The sequence below is a fragment of the Podarcis tiliguerta genome, assembly GCF_965153285.1.
Source record: "Podarcis tiliguerta genome assembly, chromosome: 12".
NCBI lineage: Eukaryota > Metazoa > Chordata > Lepidosauria > Squamata > Lacertidae > Podarcis > Podarcis tiliguerta.
Genome location: NC_139545.1, coordinates 20,694,631 through 20,711,210, shown reverse-complemented (window position 1 = coordinate 20,711,210; position 16,580 = coordinate 20,694,631).

The following is a 16,580-nucleotide window of genomic DNA, read 5'->3' as shown; positions in this document are numbered from 1 at the left end:
ATTCCCATGTGCTCTGGTTTCCATCACGGTGTCCTGTTGTGCCAGAAGTGGTTTAGTCATCCTGGCCACATGACCCGGAATGCTGTCTGTGGACAAACGGCAGATCTGTAGATAAACGGCAGCTCCCTTGGCCTGAAAGCGAGATGAGTGCTGCAACCCCATAGTTGCCTTTGACTGGACTTAAGCATCCAGGGGTCCTTTACCTTTACTTTTACCAGAGGCAGCGAGTTCCGTGGGTGAGGGGTGCTGCTGTGTCAAAATACCAATTTCTTACAAGTGCGGCATGGCTATTGTGTAGCACCTGCAACAATGCCAGTTCTGCAGACTGCAGTGGTAATGCGAAGCTGATGTTCTACTGCTGAGTTAAAGGCCCTTCTGACCTGGGAGACCAGCGTTGAAATCCCCATTCAGCTAGGAAGCTCAGACCTTTTCTTTCAGCTTAACATGCCCAAAGGGTTGCTGTGAGGAGTAAGATGAGGAGGAAGGATGAAAAATGCAAGCAGCCTTGAAATGCCTGGAGGGAAAACTGATCTGCTAGTGCCATGGGAGCAATGGATACAACCTTTGGAATTAAAAGCACTTGAGTAGGGGTCAGCAAACTTTTTCAGCAGGGGGCCAGTTCACTGTCTCTCAAAACTTGTTGCGGGCTGGACTATATTTTGAAGGGGAAAAATGCACGAATTCCTATGCCCCACAAATAACCCAGAGATGCATTTTAAATAAAAGGACACATTTAAATAAAAGGACCCCTTCATGGATCACTGCCTTGCCGTGGCGAAGGGGCTTGAAGAACTCAGAGAAGCTATGAACTATGCCGAGCAGGGCACCCAAGATGAACAGGTCATAGTGGAGAGTTTGGACCAAACGTGATCCACCTGGAGCAGGAATCGGCAAGCCACTCCAGTATCCCTGCCAAGAAAACTCCATGGACAAAGACAACAGGCATATAAAAGTTATGACGCTGGAAGATGAGCCCCTCAGGTCGGAAGGCGTCCAACATGCTACTGGGGAAGAGCGGAGGACAAGTACAAGTAGATCCAGAGCTGATGAAGCGGCTGGGCCAAAGCCGAAAGGACGCTCAGTTGCGGATATGCATGGAAGCGAAAGGAAAGTCCAATGCTGTAAAGAAAAATATTGCATAGGAACCTGGAATGTAAGAACCATGAACCTGGGTAAGTTGGATGTGGTCAAAAATGAGATGGCAAGAATAAATATTGACATTCTGGGCATCAGTGAACTAAAATGGACGGGAATGGGCGAATTCAGTTCGGATGACCATCATATCTACTACTGTGGGCAAGAAACCCGCAAAAGAAATGGAGTGGCCATCATAGTCAACAAAAGAGTGATGAAAGCTGTACTGGGATGCAATCTCAAAAATGATAGAATGATCTCGATACGAATCCAAGGCAGACCTTTTAACATAACAATAATCCAAGTTTATGCACCAACTACTGGTGCTGAAGAAACTGAAATTGACCAATTCTATGAAGACTTACAACACCTTATAGAAGTGACACCAAAGAAGGATGTTCTTCTCATTATAGGGGATTGGAATGCTAAAGTAGGGAATCAAGAGATAAAAGGAACAACTGGCAAATTTGGTCTTGGAATTCAAAACGAAGCAGGGCAAAGGCTAATAGAGTTCTGTCAAGAGAACAAGCTGGTCATCACAAACACTCTTTTCCAACAACACAAGAGACGACTCTACACATGGACATCACCAGATGGGCAGCATCAAAATCAGATTGATTATATTCTCTGCAGCCAAAGATGGAGAAGCTCTATACAGTCAGCAAAAACAAGACCTGGAGCTGACTGTGGCTCAGATCATCAGCTTCTTATAGCAAAATTCAAGCTTAAACTGAAGAAAGTAGGAAAAACCACTGGGCCGGTAAGATACAATCTAAACCAAATCCCTTATGAATACACAGTGGAAGTGAGGAACAGGTTTAAGGATTTAGATTTGCTGGACAGAGTGCCTGAAGAACTATGGATGGAGGCTCGAAACATTATACAAGAAGCAGCAACGAAAACATCCCAATGAAAAGGAAATGCAAGAAAGCAAAGTGGCTATCCAATGAGGCCTTACAAATAGCGGGGGAGAGAAGGCAAGCAAAATGCGAGGGAGATAGAGAAAGATACAGGAAATTGAATGCAGAATTCCAAAAAATAGCAAGGAGAGACAAGAAGGCCTTCTTAAATGAGCAATGCAAAGAAATAGAGGAAAACAACAGAATGGGAAGAACCAGAGATCTGTTCAAGAAAATTGGAGATATGAAAGGAACATTTCGTTCAAAGATTACCATAATAAAGGACAAAAGTGGTAAGGACCTAACAGAAGCAGAAGACATCAAGAAGAGGTGGCAAGAATACACAGAGGAATTATACCAGAAAGATATGGATGTCTCGTACACCCCAGGTAGTGTGGTTGCTGACCTTGAGCCAGACATCCTGGAGAGTGAAGTCAAATGGGCCTTAGAAAGCATTACAAATAACAAGGCCAGTGGAAGTGATGGTATTCCAGCTGAACTATTTAAAATTTTAAAAGATGATGCTGTTAAGGTGCTACACTCAATATGCCAGCAAGTTTGGAAAACTCAGCAGTGGCCAGAGGATTGGAGAAGGTCAGTCTACATCCCAATCCCAAAGAAGGGCAGTGCTAAAGAATGCTCCAACTACCGCACAATTGCACTCATTTCACACGCTAGCAAGGTTATGCTTAAAATTCTTCAAGGAAGGCTCAAGCAGCATGTGGACCGAGAACTCCCAGAAGTGCAAGCTGGATTTAGAAGAGGCAGAGGAACCAGAGACCAAATTGCAAACATGCGCTGGATTATGGAGAAAGCTAGAGAGTTCCAGAAAGACATCTACTTCTGCTTCATTGACTATGCAAAAGCCTTTGACTGTGTTGACCACAGCAAACTATGGCAAGTTCTTAAAGAAATGGGAGTGCCTGATCACCTCATCTGTCTCCTGAGAAATCTCTATGTGGGACAAGAAGCTACAGTTAGAACTGGATATGGAACAACTGATTGGTTCAAAATTGGGAAAGGAGTACGACAAGGCTGTATATTGTCTCCCTGCTTATTTAACTTATATGCAGAATTCATCATGCGAAAGGCTGGGCTGGATGAATCCCTAGCCGGAATTAAGATTGCTGGAAGAAATATCAACAACCTCAGATATGCAGATGACACAACCTTGATGGCAGAAAGTGAGGAGGAATTAAAAAACCTTTTATTGAGGGTGAAAGAGGAGAGCGCAAAATATGGTCTGAAGCTCAACATCAAAAAAACGAAGATCATGGCCACTGGTCCCATCACCTCCTGGCAAATAGAAGGGGAGGAAATGGAGGCAGTGAGAGATTTTACTTTCTTGGGCTCCATGATCACTGCAGATGGTGACAGCAGCCACGAAATTAAGAGACGCCTGCTTCTTGGGAGGAAAGCAATGACAAACCTAGATAGCATTTTAAAAAGTAGAGACATCACCTTGCCAACAAAGGTCCGTATAGTAAAAGCTATGGTTTTCCCAGTAGTGATGTATGGAAGTGAGAGCTGGACCATAAAGAAGGCTGATCGCCGAAGAATTGACGCTTTTGAATTATGGTGCTGGAGGAAACTCTTGAGAGTCCCATGGACTGCAAGAAGATCAAATGCATCCATTCTTAAGGAAATCAGCCCAGAGTGCTCACTGGAAGGACAGATCGTGAAGCTGAGGCTCCAATACTTTGGCCACCTCATGAGAAGAGAAGACTCACTGGAAAAGACCCTGATGTTGGGAAAGATGGAGGGCACAAGGAGAAGGGGACGACAGAGGACGAGATGGTTAGACAGTGTTCTCGAAGCTACCAGCATGAGTTTGACCAAACTGCGGGTGGCAGTGGAAGACAGAAGTGCCTGGCGTGCTCTGGTCCATGGGGTCACGAAGAGTCGGACACGACTGAACGACTAAACAACAACAACAACAAATAAAAGGACACATTATATTCATCTAAAAACCGTCCATGGGCTGGATTTAGAAGGCGATTGGGCTGGATCCAGCCCCTGGGCCTTACTTTGTCTACCCATGCAGTAGACTTGTGACTCCTGATCATGGTTTTTGCAAACTTTACCACCATGAACTCAAGAAGGAGGAGTTGCCAGGACCATATAGCACCAGTCCTAAATTATCTACATTGGCTCCCAGTACGTTTCCAAGCACAATTCAAAGTGTTGGTCCTTATCTTTAAAGCCCTAAATTGTCTCGGCCCCGTATATCTGGAAGAGTGTCGCCACCTTCATCTTTCAGCCCAGACACTGTTATTATCATTATTGTTATTATACAGTGGTACCTCGGCTTAGTTTATAAACAACTTGGAAATAGAATGCTTCAAACCCAGAAATATGTGTTCCGGTTTATGAACTTTGCCTTGAAAGCAGAACATATTCAGCTTCCTTTTGTGTGTCTTCCATTTGAGAAATTGAGTCCCAAGCACCCACGCAACACAGAGGTGATATTTGGAGCTTTTGTTTTTGCTATTTTTTTCGTTTTTGTTTGTGTGGCTTTTGGGTTTGTTTGTTTTTTACTGTAACTTGTCCTTTGTTTTATGGGACCAGCTTGTGACTCTGGCTTGTGACTTCATTTTTGTGACTTGTTTTTGTGACTGTGTGGAACCCAGTTCAGCTACTGATTGGTTGATTGTGTGACTGCAGAAATGGATAAAAGCCCCCCATCCAAACAATGACTATAATCAATGCACATAAGAAAAAATAATAATTTTAATTTTTATCATCTACAATACTGTCTTATTTATTTTATAGTACAGTACATTGATTATTGCTTTCATTTTATGAATCAATGGTCTCGTTATATAGTAAAATTCATGTTAAATTGTTGTTTTGGGGTTGTTTATAAAAGCCTGGAACCGATTAATCCATTTTGCATTACTTTCTATGGGAAAGCACACCTTGGTTTTAGAACGCTTTGGTTTTGGAACAGACTTCCAGAATGTATTAAGTTTGACAACTAAGATACCACTTTATTTATATTTATCTGTACCCTGCCTTTTTTCCTGACAGGAACTCATGGTGATTTACAGATAAAAAGAAGAGCATACCCTCTAAAATATCTCTGAAGAAAAAAGGAACATCCTACTCCGTACCCTCCACATTTCTCTGAGAAAATAGAGATGATGATAGGGACACCCCTTCCAACATTTCTCCAGTCAGATGGGCAGAGTATAAAACAACAACAACAACAACAACAACACTTCAGTGGCCTGCATAAGAATGTAACAAGATCCTTGAGCTGGATCTACACTGATCTTTTTAACATTATTAGAACAATATTAGAGATATGGTTCTAAAACCTCACAGGGGATACTGCTAAAAAAAAAACCAGTTCCTTACCTTGTTTCCTCTGTAACAACACAGTTTCCCTTACACTGAGGTCCAGCGCCGAGGGCCTTCTGGCGGTTCCCTCCCTGTGAGAAGTGAGGTTACAGGGAACCAGGCAGAGGGCCTTCTTGGTAGTGGCACCCACCCTGTGGAATGCCCTCCCATCAGATGTTAAGGAAATCAACAACTATCTGATGTTTAGAAGACATCTGAAGGCAGCCCTGTTTAGGGAAGTTTTTAATGACTGATGTTTTAATGTACTTTTGTTGGAAACCGCCCAGAGTGGCTGGGGTATAAATAATTTTTACTATTATTATTATTATTATTATTATTATTATTATTACTGCTGGTGGTGGTGGTTGCTCTGCAGCGCCCTCTGGTGTCATGTTTTAATAACACATTATTAATGTTACAAGCAGAACGTAATATGTCCAAATAGGTTATGATAACCGTTCCTTAACCCTTCCTTTACATTATAAACCATGAGTGTAGATCTGTCCCTTTTGGATCAGGCCAAAGGCCCATTTAATCCAGTGTCCTGTTCTCATAGTGGCCAACCAGCTGCCTATGGAAGCCCACGCAGGCCGGACCTGAGCACAACAGCACAATTTCCACTTGTGATTCCAACTCTCTGCCTCCGAACTGACAGAAAAACTCCCACATACATTACAGTAAACACTATAAAGAAAATAGGAAACTGTTGGCCCTGTAATTGTTTTCCTTTTTTTCTTTTCAACGTCTCGTGTCTTCTGACATATCAGGCATATGTTGAAATGAGTACAACAACAAGGAGCAAATCTGAAAGAATGGGCTTTCTGCTTCAACATGAAAATTGACAGAATAATTAAAATGCAATTAATTGGAGATTCAGCAATGGAAGCTGATCTGAATTTCAATGCAATGTGGTTGTTCCTTTCCACGTCGGTGCTGGAAAGTAATACGTACCTAAGAAGTTTGACTGCGGCAGCCCTGATTGATCTTCGCTTAAATAGGAATCCTTTCGTTCAGTAGAGAGACAGTGGTGAGATGCCTCAAAGCTGCGGGGAATAGGCAGTAAACCATAAGACGTGCCTTTCAAATTACTGGCCTGGACTATGGAGAAAAACAATAGCCAATATGACCTGCATTTTCCTTCTTGGAACAGAATGCAGCTGTCGATGAGACAGGATAGCTGTTCCTTGCATTTTTAGTAGTGTTTCTGGACTGGTTGGCTTTTTGGTCTCTTACAGCTTCAGGGATCGTCACATATGTTCCTAGAGAAATGAGAAAAGCATCTGAAAATCAAAGAGCATGCATGCAATATTTGTGAGGGAAAATGTGCACAACCTGTCTGTACACAGCAGAAAACATTCCCTTCCCATGATTTCCTTCAAAGATGAAATGACTGTTAAACATCTTTGAGAATTGCAGTTCTAGAAGAAGAAGAAGAGTTTGGATTTGATATCCCGCCTTTCACTCCCCTTCAGGAGTCTCAAAGCGGCTAACATTCTCCTTTCCCTTCCTCCCCACAACAAACACTCTGTGAGGTGAGTGGGGCTGAGAGACTTCAGAGAAGTGTGACTGGCCCAAGGTCACCCAGCAGCTGCATGTGGAGGAGCAGAGACGTGAACCACTACACCACACTGGCTCAGGGAAACAGAGTGTTTCCACCTAAGGACACCCTTAAAAAGCTACAGCTCCCAAAATTCTTTGGGGGAAGCCATGACTGTTCAAAGTGGTATCATAGTGCTTTAAATCTGTAGTGTGAATGTGGCCTCAGTCAAGTTCATTAATTTCAGCCGGTGTACTCTGAGTAGGACTCAGTTGAATGCCACCCAGTATGAAGAAACTGACTGGTAGGTAAACAAAGGTAAAGGACCCCTGGACGGTTAAGTCCAGTCCAAGGCGACTCTTTCAGGACGAGGGAGCTGGCGTTCGTCCACAGACAGCTTTCTGGGTCATGTGACTAAATCGCTTCTCGTGCAACGAAACACCATGACAGAAACCAGAACGCACAGAAACGCCATTTACCTTCCTGCCACAGCAGTACCTGTTTATCTACTTGCACTGGTGTGCTTTCGAATTGCTAGGTTGGCAGGAGCTGGGACAGAGCAATGGGGGCTCACTCCATCGTGGGGATTCAAACCACTGACCTTCCGATCGGCAAGCCCAAGAGGCTCAGTGGTCTAGACCACAGCGCCATCCGCATACTGGCTAATACCCCTCAATGTCTATGAAAAGGACACGCCAAAGACAGTCTTTTACAGGCCCTAGCTTTAACATGTTTCTGAAGACGTATTCAGAAAGTGCCCTCTCCGAGTTCTTTATTATATCAGCTTCCCATTGCCAGTTGTCAAGGGACAACACACCTTTGAACTTTTCTAATATCGCAGCTCCCCACTGCTATTTTCCCGGGGTCTGCAGCATTTGTGTTTGATGTTCTGTCTTGCAGACACAGCCGCCCACGTTTCCCACCTGTCTGAAAATTACTGTTCTCTGCAGGTCCCGAAACCTCTTGCTAAAAAATAAAAATAAAATAAAAATGTGGCTCTGACATTAACGAATGCTGTGATCACAGGATCATGGCAGGTTCGAAGATGAGAAGAAATCATTTGGGTGGCACAAGCCCCCTTTCGCTTAAACGTGTCTCTTCTTGATGAACAAAACGTGGCATGAAATCATATGGAAAAAGCATAATTATGCCCCGAGGCACAGGTGTCTTCAAAGAGGAAATGAGGCAAGCGGTTTGGCAGCACTAAAAATCTACATTGCTGTAAACTTTCCCATTGATTTTAAGTGGGAGGACGACTATAGTCTATTTGATTGCAGTTCTTAACATGCTAATTGTGAAACAGAAAGGAGAACCTGTAAAAAGAAGGGCATTTCAACTTGACGCCTTTGCTAAGTCTGAAGTATGTTAAGTAGTGTCACAAACAGGCATGATGTTCTGCAGGAGGCTATGTGCTGCATTTCCATAAAGGTAATCTCAGGGGCAAATTAGATGTGATGTTAAACACGTGTTTGGCCCTTGATTGCTTGAATTTTATTTACAACAGAGCAGGTCTATCTGGATTGGGACCTTGGTGTGGGTGGGTGTTGAGGGGGATTTAGCAATGCCACGGTTCTAGAAACATAGGATTTTAGAGCTGGAAGGGAACTCAGAGATCAATAAATCCAGGAGTGAGGAACCATTTGGCTCTCTAGATCAGGGTTTCCTAAGCTTGGTTCTCCAGCTGTTTTTGGACTACAAATCCCATCATCCCTAGCTAGCAGGACCAGAGGTCAGTGATGATGGGAATTGTAGTCCCAGAACAGCTCAAGACAAGTTTGGGAAAATCTGTTCTAGATGCTGCTGAATTACAACTCACATCAGCCATACCAAGCATGGCCAACAGAGTTGTAGTTCATCAACATCTGGAGACCCAACAGTTCTCCGCACCCGATTTAGTTCAATGCAGGTTCTACAACAAGGATGGGGAAACTGCGGCTCTCCAGATGTTGTTGGACTTCAACTCCCATCAGCCCCAGCCAGCATGGCCAATGGCTAGAGAGGAAGGGAGTTGTGGTCCAACATCATCTGGAGGACCACAGGTTCTCCATCCCCAATCTACAGGGAAAGAGGTAACTACGGCATCCCTGGAAGATGCTTATCCAAGCTCTGCTTCCATACCACCAGCAGAGCAGATCTTACCGCAATGTTCTATTTTGCTGAAATCTGCTCCTTTACAATTCCCACCCATTAGTTATAGTGCAGAACAAGTCTGCCCCATACTAGGCAGGACAGCCCTTCTTATAATTGAAGGAAGGGATCATGCCTCTTTTTAATCTTGTCTGCAGGTTAAACATGCCCAACACTTTCAACCATTTCCCATAGGGCATAGTAGCCAGACTCCTCACCCCTCTTCCCTTGACAAGCGCCAGTCTGTTGATGTCCTTCTCAAACTCTGGTGCCAACATTGGTACCCCAGATATATCCTGTCCAGTGGACTTGGTCTCACAATCTGGACACTATGCTTCTGAAAATGCAGCCCAAGAGCATTCACTTTTTTAAGCGCTCTTTTTAGACGTGCATCATTTTGCAACACAGCAATTCAGTTTTACTAGCAAACCAGAGGTTAAACTAATCCCTTTCCAGCCCCGGGACGAGTGTGGGGAGCACTCGCATGACACACCTACATACTGCATCTGACACGCTAATGTATCACGACACACACAACATGACCTAGATCTTTTCCACATCAATCTAGATCAGTCCTCCCTGTGGTCATAATTTGCCACCTGCCCTTGGCAGCTTTCACCGTGGAACAAATACCTTGATCCAGAGTGGAACCACAGCAGGGGCCATGCATGGTAAATCCTCTCATCTTCTCTCACACCACGCTCCAAATTTTAACCACCCCTTTTCCACAGGTACTATTTAGTAAACAAAAACCAAGCATGCAAGGGCCAATCACATGCTTAACATCACACTGCGCATGGTTTTTTTCAACAAGAAAAAGAAGTGAAGGTTTGAAGGGAAATCTAAATCCACCCCTTGAAGCTTCATTGAAGAGATCTCTGAATGGAAATGGGCAATCAAAAACAGGGCAGGTGGGGACTATTAACACCTGGCTGAGACCTGGCCAGACATATGATAATTCATAGTCGGCATCCAGATCCAATCAAACATCTCTAATCCTTGACTCGGCAAATATTTATTTAGCAGACTGAAAGGGATATTCACAGGTGTAAAATTATATTTCCTTCTACTACAGGGGTTTGCTAATGCATGGCGCACTAAAGCCACGATACATTAGGCATTTATAATTTGGATCTGCATGCCTGGAGGCTATCTTTCCCTGTCGTTGCTGGGAACCATATGTGCAGGCTGCAACCCACCTCTTCCTGTTACAGAAATCTCCCCCTCCTTCCCAGAAATGGCACGACTTAAGTGACAGTCCCATGCAGGTTTGCTTGATAGCAATCCTGCGGATCCAGAATTGGCCTCCACAGTCACTCACGGACTCATTGTTAAAACCGTGTTTATGGAAGACAATCTCAATCAGCTATGAGTGATCGCCGAAGAAGAAGTATATGTAAGGATGTGTGTGTGTGTGTGTGTGTGTGTGTGTGTGTGAATATATATATATATATGTGAGAGAGAGACCAGGAGCAACAAAACATTGCACGCAATGTAATGTAATGAAAATTAAATGGCAAACCAAATATTGTAGTTAGGATGGAATGCTTGCTAAATGTATAATTTCATGGGTCAGAGCTGTTCCTAAATTATTCTTTAGAGTAAATGACTTTGCCTTTTGCCTGTTAAGCAGACACGCAAGATCCATTAATCATGCACACAAGTTGTGGCAGGGTGTTGTTTTCCAGAAATGGGTAATTCATTGAGCTACACCATGCCGTAGACAAAACGACGACCCAGGAAAACTAACACCAAAAACGGATATAATGGAATCATGTATGCTTAATCAATAACAAATAAGATTCAAGTGTATACTAAGCGCTTCTACTCGTGTATGTCCCCTACCTGGATTGGACAGGTGTCACATAAGGGAAACACGGTTTAACAGGAAAATATACATCCAGAAATACTGAAGATGTATAAAAGCTAGTGAACAGGAACATTTTGATTGACAAACTGCTGTACTACTGAATAATTTCTGGCTGTAGATGCTTAATGGATCAGTAGGGCAGTTGGAAAACTGAATTATTGAAAATAAAAGTAAATGAAAAAAGAGGTGCTGGAACTTACCACGAATGCCTCCATTGTTCTCTTATACAGTCATACCTCATGTTACGTTTGCTTCAGGTTGTGCGTTTTCAGGTTGTGTCCCGCGGTGACTCGGAAGTACCAGAAAGGGTTAATTCTGGGTTTCACCACTCGCGCATGCGCAAACATGAAAAATGACATCACACGCATGCGCAGAAGCGGCGAATCGTGAACCACGTGTGCGCAGACGTGGGTTGTGTTCTTTTCAGGTTGTGAACGGGCCTCCAGAACGGATCCCGTTCGCAACCAGAGGTACCACTGTAATGGCAATAGCACCCACCTGAGAGGTGTCCGAACTGAGTTCTTATGAAAAACAAAGCTCTGATTGGAATAAAAGTAAATAAAAGTAATCCTATAATGGGGCAACAAGAGAAGCAGGTTTTGAAGTTTGAAAGCACAGGAAGGGAAACTGTGGTCTCCCAGATTATGTTGGACTGCAGCTGTCATCATTTTTGACTACAGTGGTACCTCAGGTTACATACGCTTCAGGTTACAGGCTCTGCTAACCCAGAAATAGTGCTTCAGGTTAAGAACTTTGCATCAGGATGAGAACAGAAATCGTGCTCCGGCGGCGCGGCGGCAGTGAGAGGCCCGATTAGCTAAAGTGGTGCTTCAGGTTAAGAACAGTTTCAGGTTAAGTACGGACCTCCGGAACGAATTAAGTACTTAACCCAAGGTACCACTGTACTGGCTTGTTGCTGATCGGAGTCAGAGTACAGCAACATCTTGATGCCCACAGCTGGTTTCCCATCCCTTGTTTAAAGCAATTAATTCTACAACTGATTTTCACCCTTAACCAGGGCAGGGATCTATTATTTTAGAAACCAGCTAGGTAAAGGTAAAGGTACCCCTGCCCGTTCGGGCCAGTCTTGCCAGACTCTAGGGTTGTGCGCTCATCTCACTCTAGAGGCCGGGAGCCAGCGCTGTCCGCAGACACTTCCGGGTCACGTGGCCAGCGTGACAACCTGCATCTGGCGAGCCAACGCAGCACACGGAACGCCGTTTACCTTCCCGCTGGTAAGCGGTCCCTATTTATCTACTTGCCTCCGGAGGTGCTTTCAAACTGCTAGGTTGGCAGGCGCTGGGACCGAACGACGGGAGCGCACCCCGCTGCGGGGATTCGAACCGCTGACCTTTCAATCGGCAAGTCCTAGGCGCTGAGGCTTTAACCCACAGCGCCACCTGCGTCCTGAAGTGGTGCTTCAGGTTAAGAACAGTTTCAGGTTAAGAACAGACCTCCAGAACGAAATAAGTACTTAACCCGAGGTACCACTGTATAAGCTTTGTTCTGACTTTCCTCAGAGCAGACCTTCTTCTTAAATGGCGGTTTGGTTAAAACAGCCATGTTGAGTTGGGCTCCATCCTATTGCAATAGCATCTAAGAAACCAGCTAGAGTGCATTAAATGTTCTTCTATGTTACCAGCCATCCCACAGCTTATATCTTTCCTTCTACACTTGTCTAATAAGCTTCTGTTTCTTCCCATAAAATGGGACTCGGCCAATTTCCCAACAGTGTCTGTAATAGTGCATTACCAGCCATCCTGACTATTTCCTTAGCAGAATATTGGATCTGTCACCACAACAAATTGCAGATCAGTGACCTCAGTAGTAGATGCTTAGTGTTGTCTTTGGCTTAGAGGGTTGAGGTTTTGACCCAAAACAAAGGTAGAAAATTCAAGATAAACCCTGACATTTTGCGCACCTTATGCTTTACATTTCAGAACTAAAGAAAGACAAAGGAAATGACACTGTAAATATATGTTGAAACTTTTCATGCCTCTTTAGTAGCGCTTGAGAGCTGGAAAGCAAAGAAGCTGTATCCTTCCAAAGGTCCAAACTAGATGTGATGGCAGGAGAACTGTGATATTTTCATAGAGAAAATTCAGTTTCATGGGAAAAGGAGGGTGGCATTTAAAATGGAGTCACACTGGTGACAGGGGGAACATTAACATTTCCCCACTTCATATCGTTTTCCCAAGCTACTTGCTTTCCTCCCCCCTCAGTCATTTTTAAGCATTGCATTAGTTGATCGGGACTGGAGATCAATCGCACAATGAATATGTGTTACCTAGGGTGGTTTTGTTGCATGCTCTGATTTTATTGATTTGTGTGTGAGCGTGCACTTTCAAAAATGAAATCCATGAGTAAGTATTTGAAACAAAGAGAGACATACAGGCCCAGCCTTTTAGATCTTTATTGGAAATATTTTAGGTTGTTTTTTGGGGAGGTTCACAATATAAAACAACAAAAGAAAAGTAAAACTTTAATGGGTTGTATTCAACTAACATTTTATTCCATATAGACCCATTGAAATTAATGGTCATGACGAATTAATTGTGGGGGTCAAATTACCGGTTTGGAGCAATGCGTGTTTTACTTCTCATGACCTGTAACCTTTCTTGATGTATGCAGAAGGATGTTTAGGAATGTTTTGATGTTTTATGACTCTCTGTGAGCTGTGTTTGAGTTGCTATACAGTGGTACCTCAGGTTACATACCCTTCAGGTTACATACGCTTCAGGTTACAGACTCCGCTAACCCAGAAATAGTGCTTCAGGTTAAGAACTTTGCTTCAGAATAAGAACAGAAATCGGGCTCTGGTGGCATCGCGGCAGCTGGAGGCCCCATTAGCTAAAGTGGTCTTCAGGTTAAGAACAGTTTCAGGTTACGAACAGATCTCCGGAACGAAATAAGTACTTAACCCGAGGTACCACTGTATAAGCTTTGTTCTGACTTTCCTCAGAGCAGACCCTCTTCTTAAATGGCGGTTTGGTTAAAACAGCCACGTTGGGTTGGGCTCCATCCTATTGCAATTGCATCTAATAAACTCAGCTCCCTAATTGGCTGCTGGACTTGATTCCTTGGTTCTGTGTTTTATTTAAAAGGTGGTCCCTCACCTGGGTATAGGTGGTATAGAAGTACATTCTTAGCACAAGGCTAGTCAGAGTGTGCAGTCCCATCTTAATGCTTGCAACAGATTATGTAGCTGCAGTGCTAACAAAATATTCTGGGTGAGCTGAAGAGCCTGTGAGAATAAATGTTTTCTGGCATGGCAAGTCATATCGGTATTTTATTTCCCTTGTCTTAACAGTCACTGGTTTTGCTGTTGCCAATTTTAACCAGGGCTTCAACTTTTAAAGTTGCTGTTGCTTTTCTTTTCCGCTTGATTTTATTGTTTCATTTTCCTCGTTGTTGTAAGCCACCCTGGGGATTTTTCTATTGTAGGATTGCACAGAAATTGACCCACAGGATAAACCTACTTAGAAGTAAAGGTAAAGGGACCCCTGACCACTAGGTCCAGTCGTGGCCGACTCTGGGGTTGCAGCGCTCATCTCACTCTATAGGCTGAGGGAGCCGGCATACAGCTTCCGGGTCATGACTAAGCCACTTCTGGCGAAGCAGAGCAGCGCACAGAAATGCCGTTTACCTTTCTGCTGGAGCGGTACCTATTTATCTACTTGCACTTTGACATGCTTTTGAACTGCTAGGTTGGCAGGAACAGGGACCGAGCAACGGGAGCCCCCGTCACGGGGATTCGAACCACCGACCTTCTGATCGGCCAGCCCTAGGCTCTGTGGTTTAACCCACAGTGCCACCCGTGTCCCTCTATTTAGAAGTAAACCCCCCTGATTCCCAAGGAGACTCAGGTAAGTGGCCATGAGATTGTACCCCAGATGAATAAAATCAATAGATACACCGTAATTATACTGCGGTGGTTTTAAATTTGTTCCTGCAGCCTGCTGTTTATTATTTATTGTAATGCTGGGTTTATTTTTTATATATCTATTTTAAAAGGGCAGATTGGCAAGTTTGAGACAAATTTGGCTTTGACACAGATGTTGCTCAATAGGCCTTACATTCAGCATATGCCCACACAGCCCAGGGCGGGCGCGCTCCCAAGGGGAGTGTGGCGTGGAGGGTGCCCTCCCAGGTGTGGGATAGCTGCTCAGGTGCCCAGAGCAGCGCACTCACCCTACAGCTGGGGGTGGATATTCAGCACGCCACCTGCCCACGACTCCCAAACCTCCCCCAAGCTGTCAAAACAAAGGGGGAAGGGGGGAATGCCACTGACAAAGCGATACAGCTCCCCCCCCCATTACCCCTATGGCTCGGAGTAGGCTGGGGAGTTGCGGGTGGGCAGCGGGCTGAATGTCAGCCCCCCCTCAGTGAGGGCACCCAGGGTGGTTCGCCCCATCCCCCCTTCCTACACCCCTGCTCCAACTGCAGAATTTAAGTGACTCTGCTAAAACACTGAAGCTCTGAAAGTGGTCACACATTTTCCTGCCAGCATTCAGATTTAGCATGGGTGAATCTTTCCTGTGTCTGAGACCTAACTCAAAGTCCATCGCTCCTTTTTTGAGAAACCGGCAAGCTGATTCATATTCAAGTTACCATATCCACATTGGAATATCAGTCAGAGTAAACTGGATTTTTCTTTTTGAAAGCCCCAGAGACCTTTCCCGCTAATATGGAAAAGAATAACTAAACCATCTTTCGTAAACTCCGGGGAAATTGTGATTTACAGTAGATGATCTAATCAGATACATTCTGTAGCCAAGCAATTTTCAGTGGCTTAAACGCTAGTTTAGATTCCCACCCTGCTAATTCTGCGTCAGTTTGTCCCTTAGAGGGAAAACAGCTTTGGGAATTTGATCTCAACCGCTTCCAACAGAAAGCGGTCTCTATTTGGCAATGAGCCAGGCTCCCTCAAGTGAAAGCTGGGATCCAAATATAGCTCATAGGGAAATGTGATGGTTGCAAAATCCCACCAGATTCAGCCTGTTTCCAAATGGTTACATCCGGTGCTAATTGTGGGTCTTTGAGGTAGAAGCAAGTGCATCTGAGGAATGGTTTTTGAGTTCAGGCTGATGTCTGGGGTCTTTCGCCAAACCAATTATTATGATTTATTGATTTGAAAATGTGGATTCTCTGCAGTGTATGTAGAGTGTTCTTTTTTCAGTTCTGTTCAAGGAGTAAGAAGAAAGGCTAACTTTTCAAAGCCTGTCAGGTGCTAATAGCTGCTTGTCTTATTGATTCACCCCATCTAATAATGCACTGTTAGCCTCAGCTTTTGTGACCACCCTTCCATCTATTTAATTTTTGTTTCTTTGTTCTAGCAAGGAGGTTTTCATGTTGAAAATGTCAGATGGAGTGCTGCAATTCAGTAGAATCTCACCTAACTGACCAGCTGTGGATTGTGAACTGTGGCTGTTTAGTGACCATTCAGTCCATTATCTCTGTGGCATATTTTCTGGGTATCAGTAAATCCCATCACTAATTTTATGCAGCAGGTTAGAAGCTATTGGTATTCTCCTGAGCTCAGTTTTTAATGGGAGTTGGGTACAGACATGATTCATAATAATTATTATTAATTTATATTTGTATGCCGCCCATCTGACTGGGTTGCCCCAGCCACTTTGGATGGCTTCCAGCATATATAAAAACATAATTA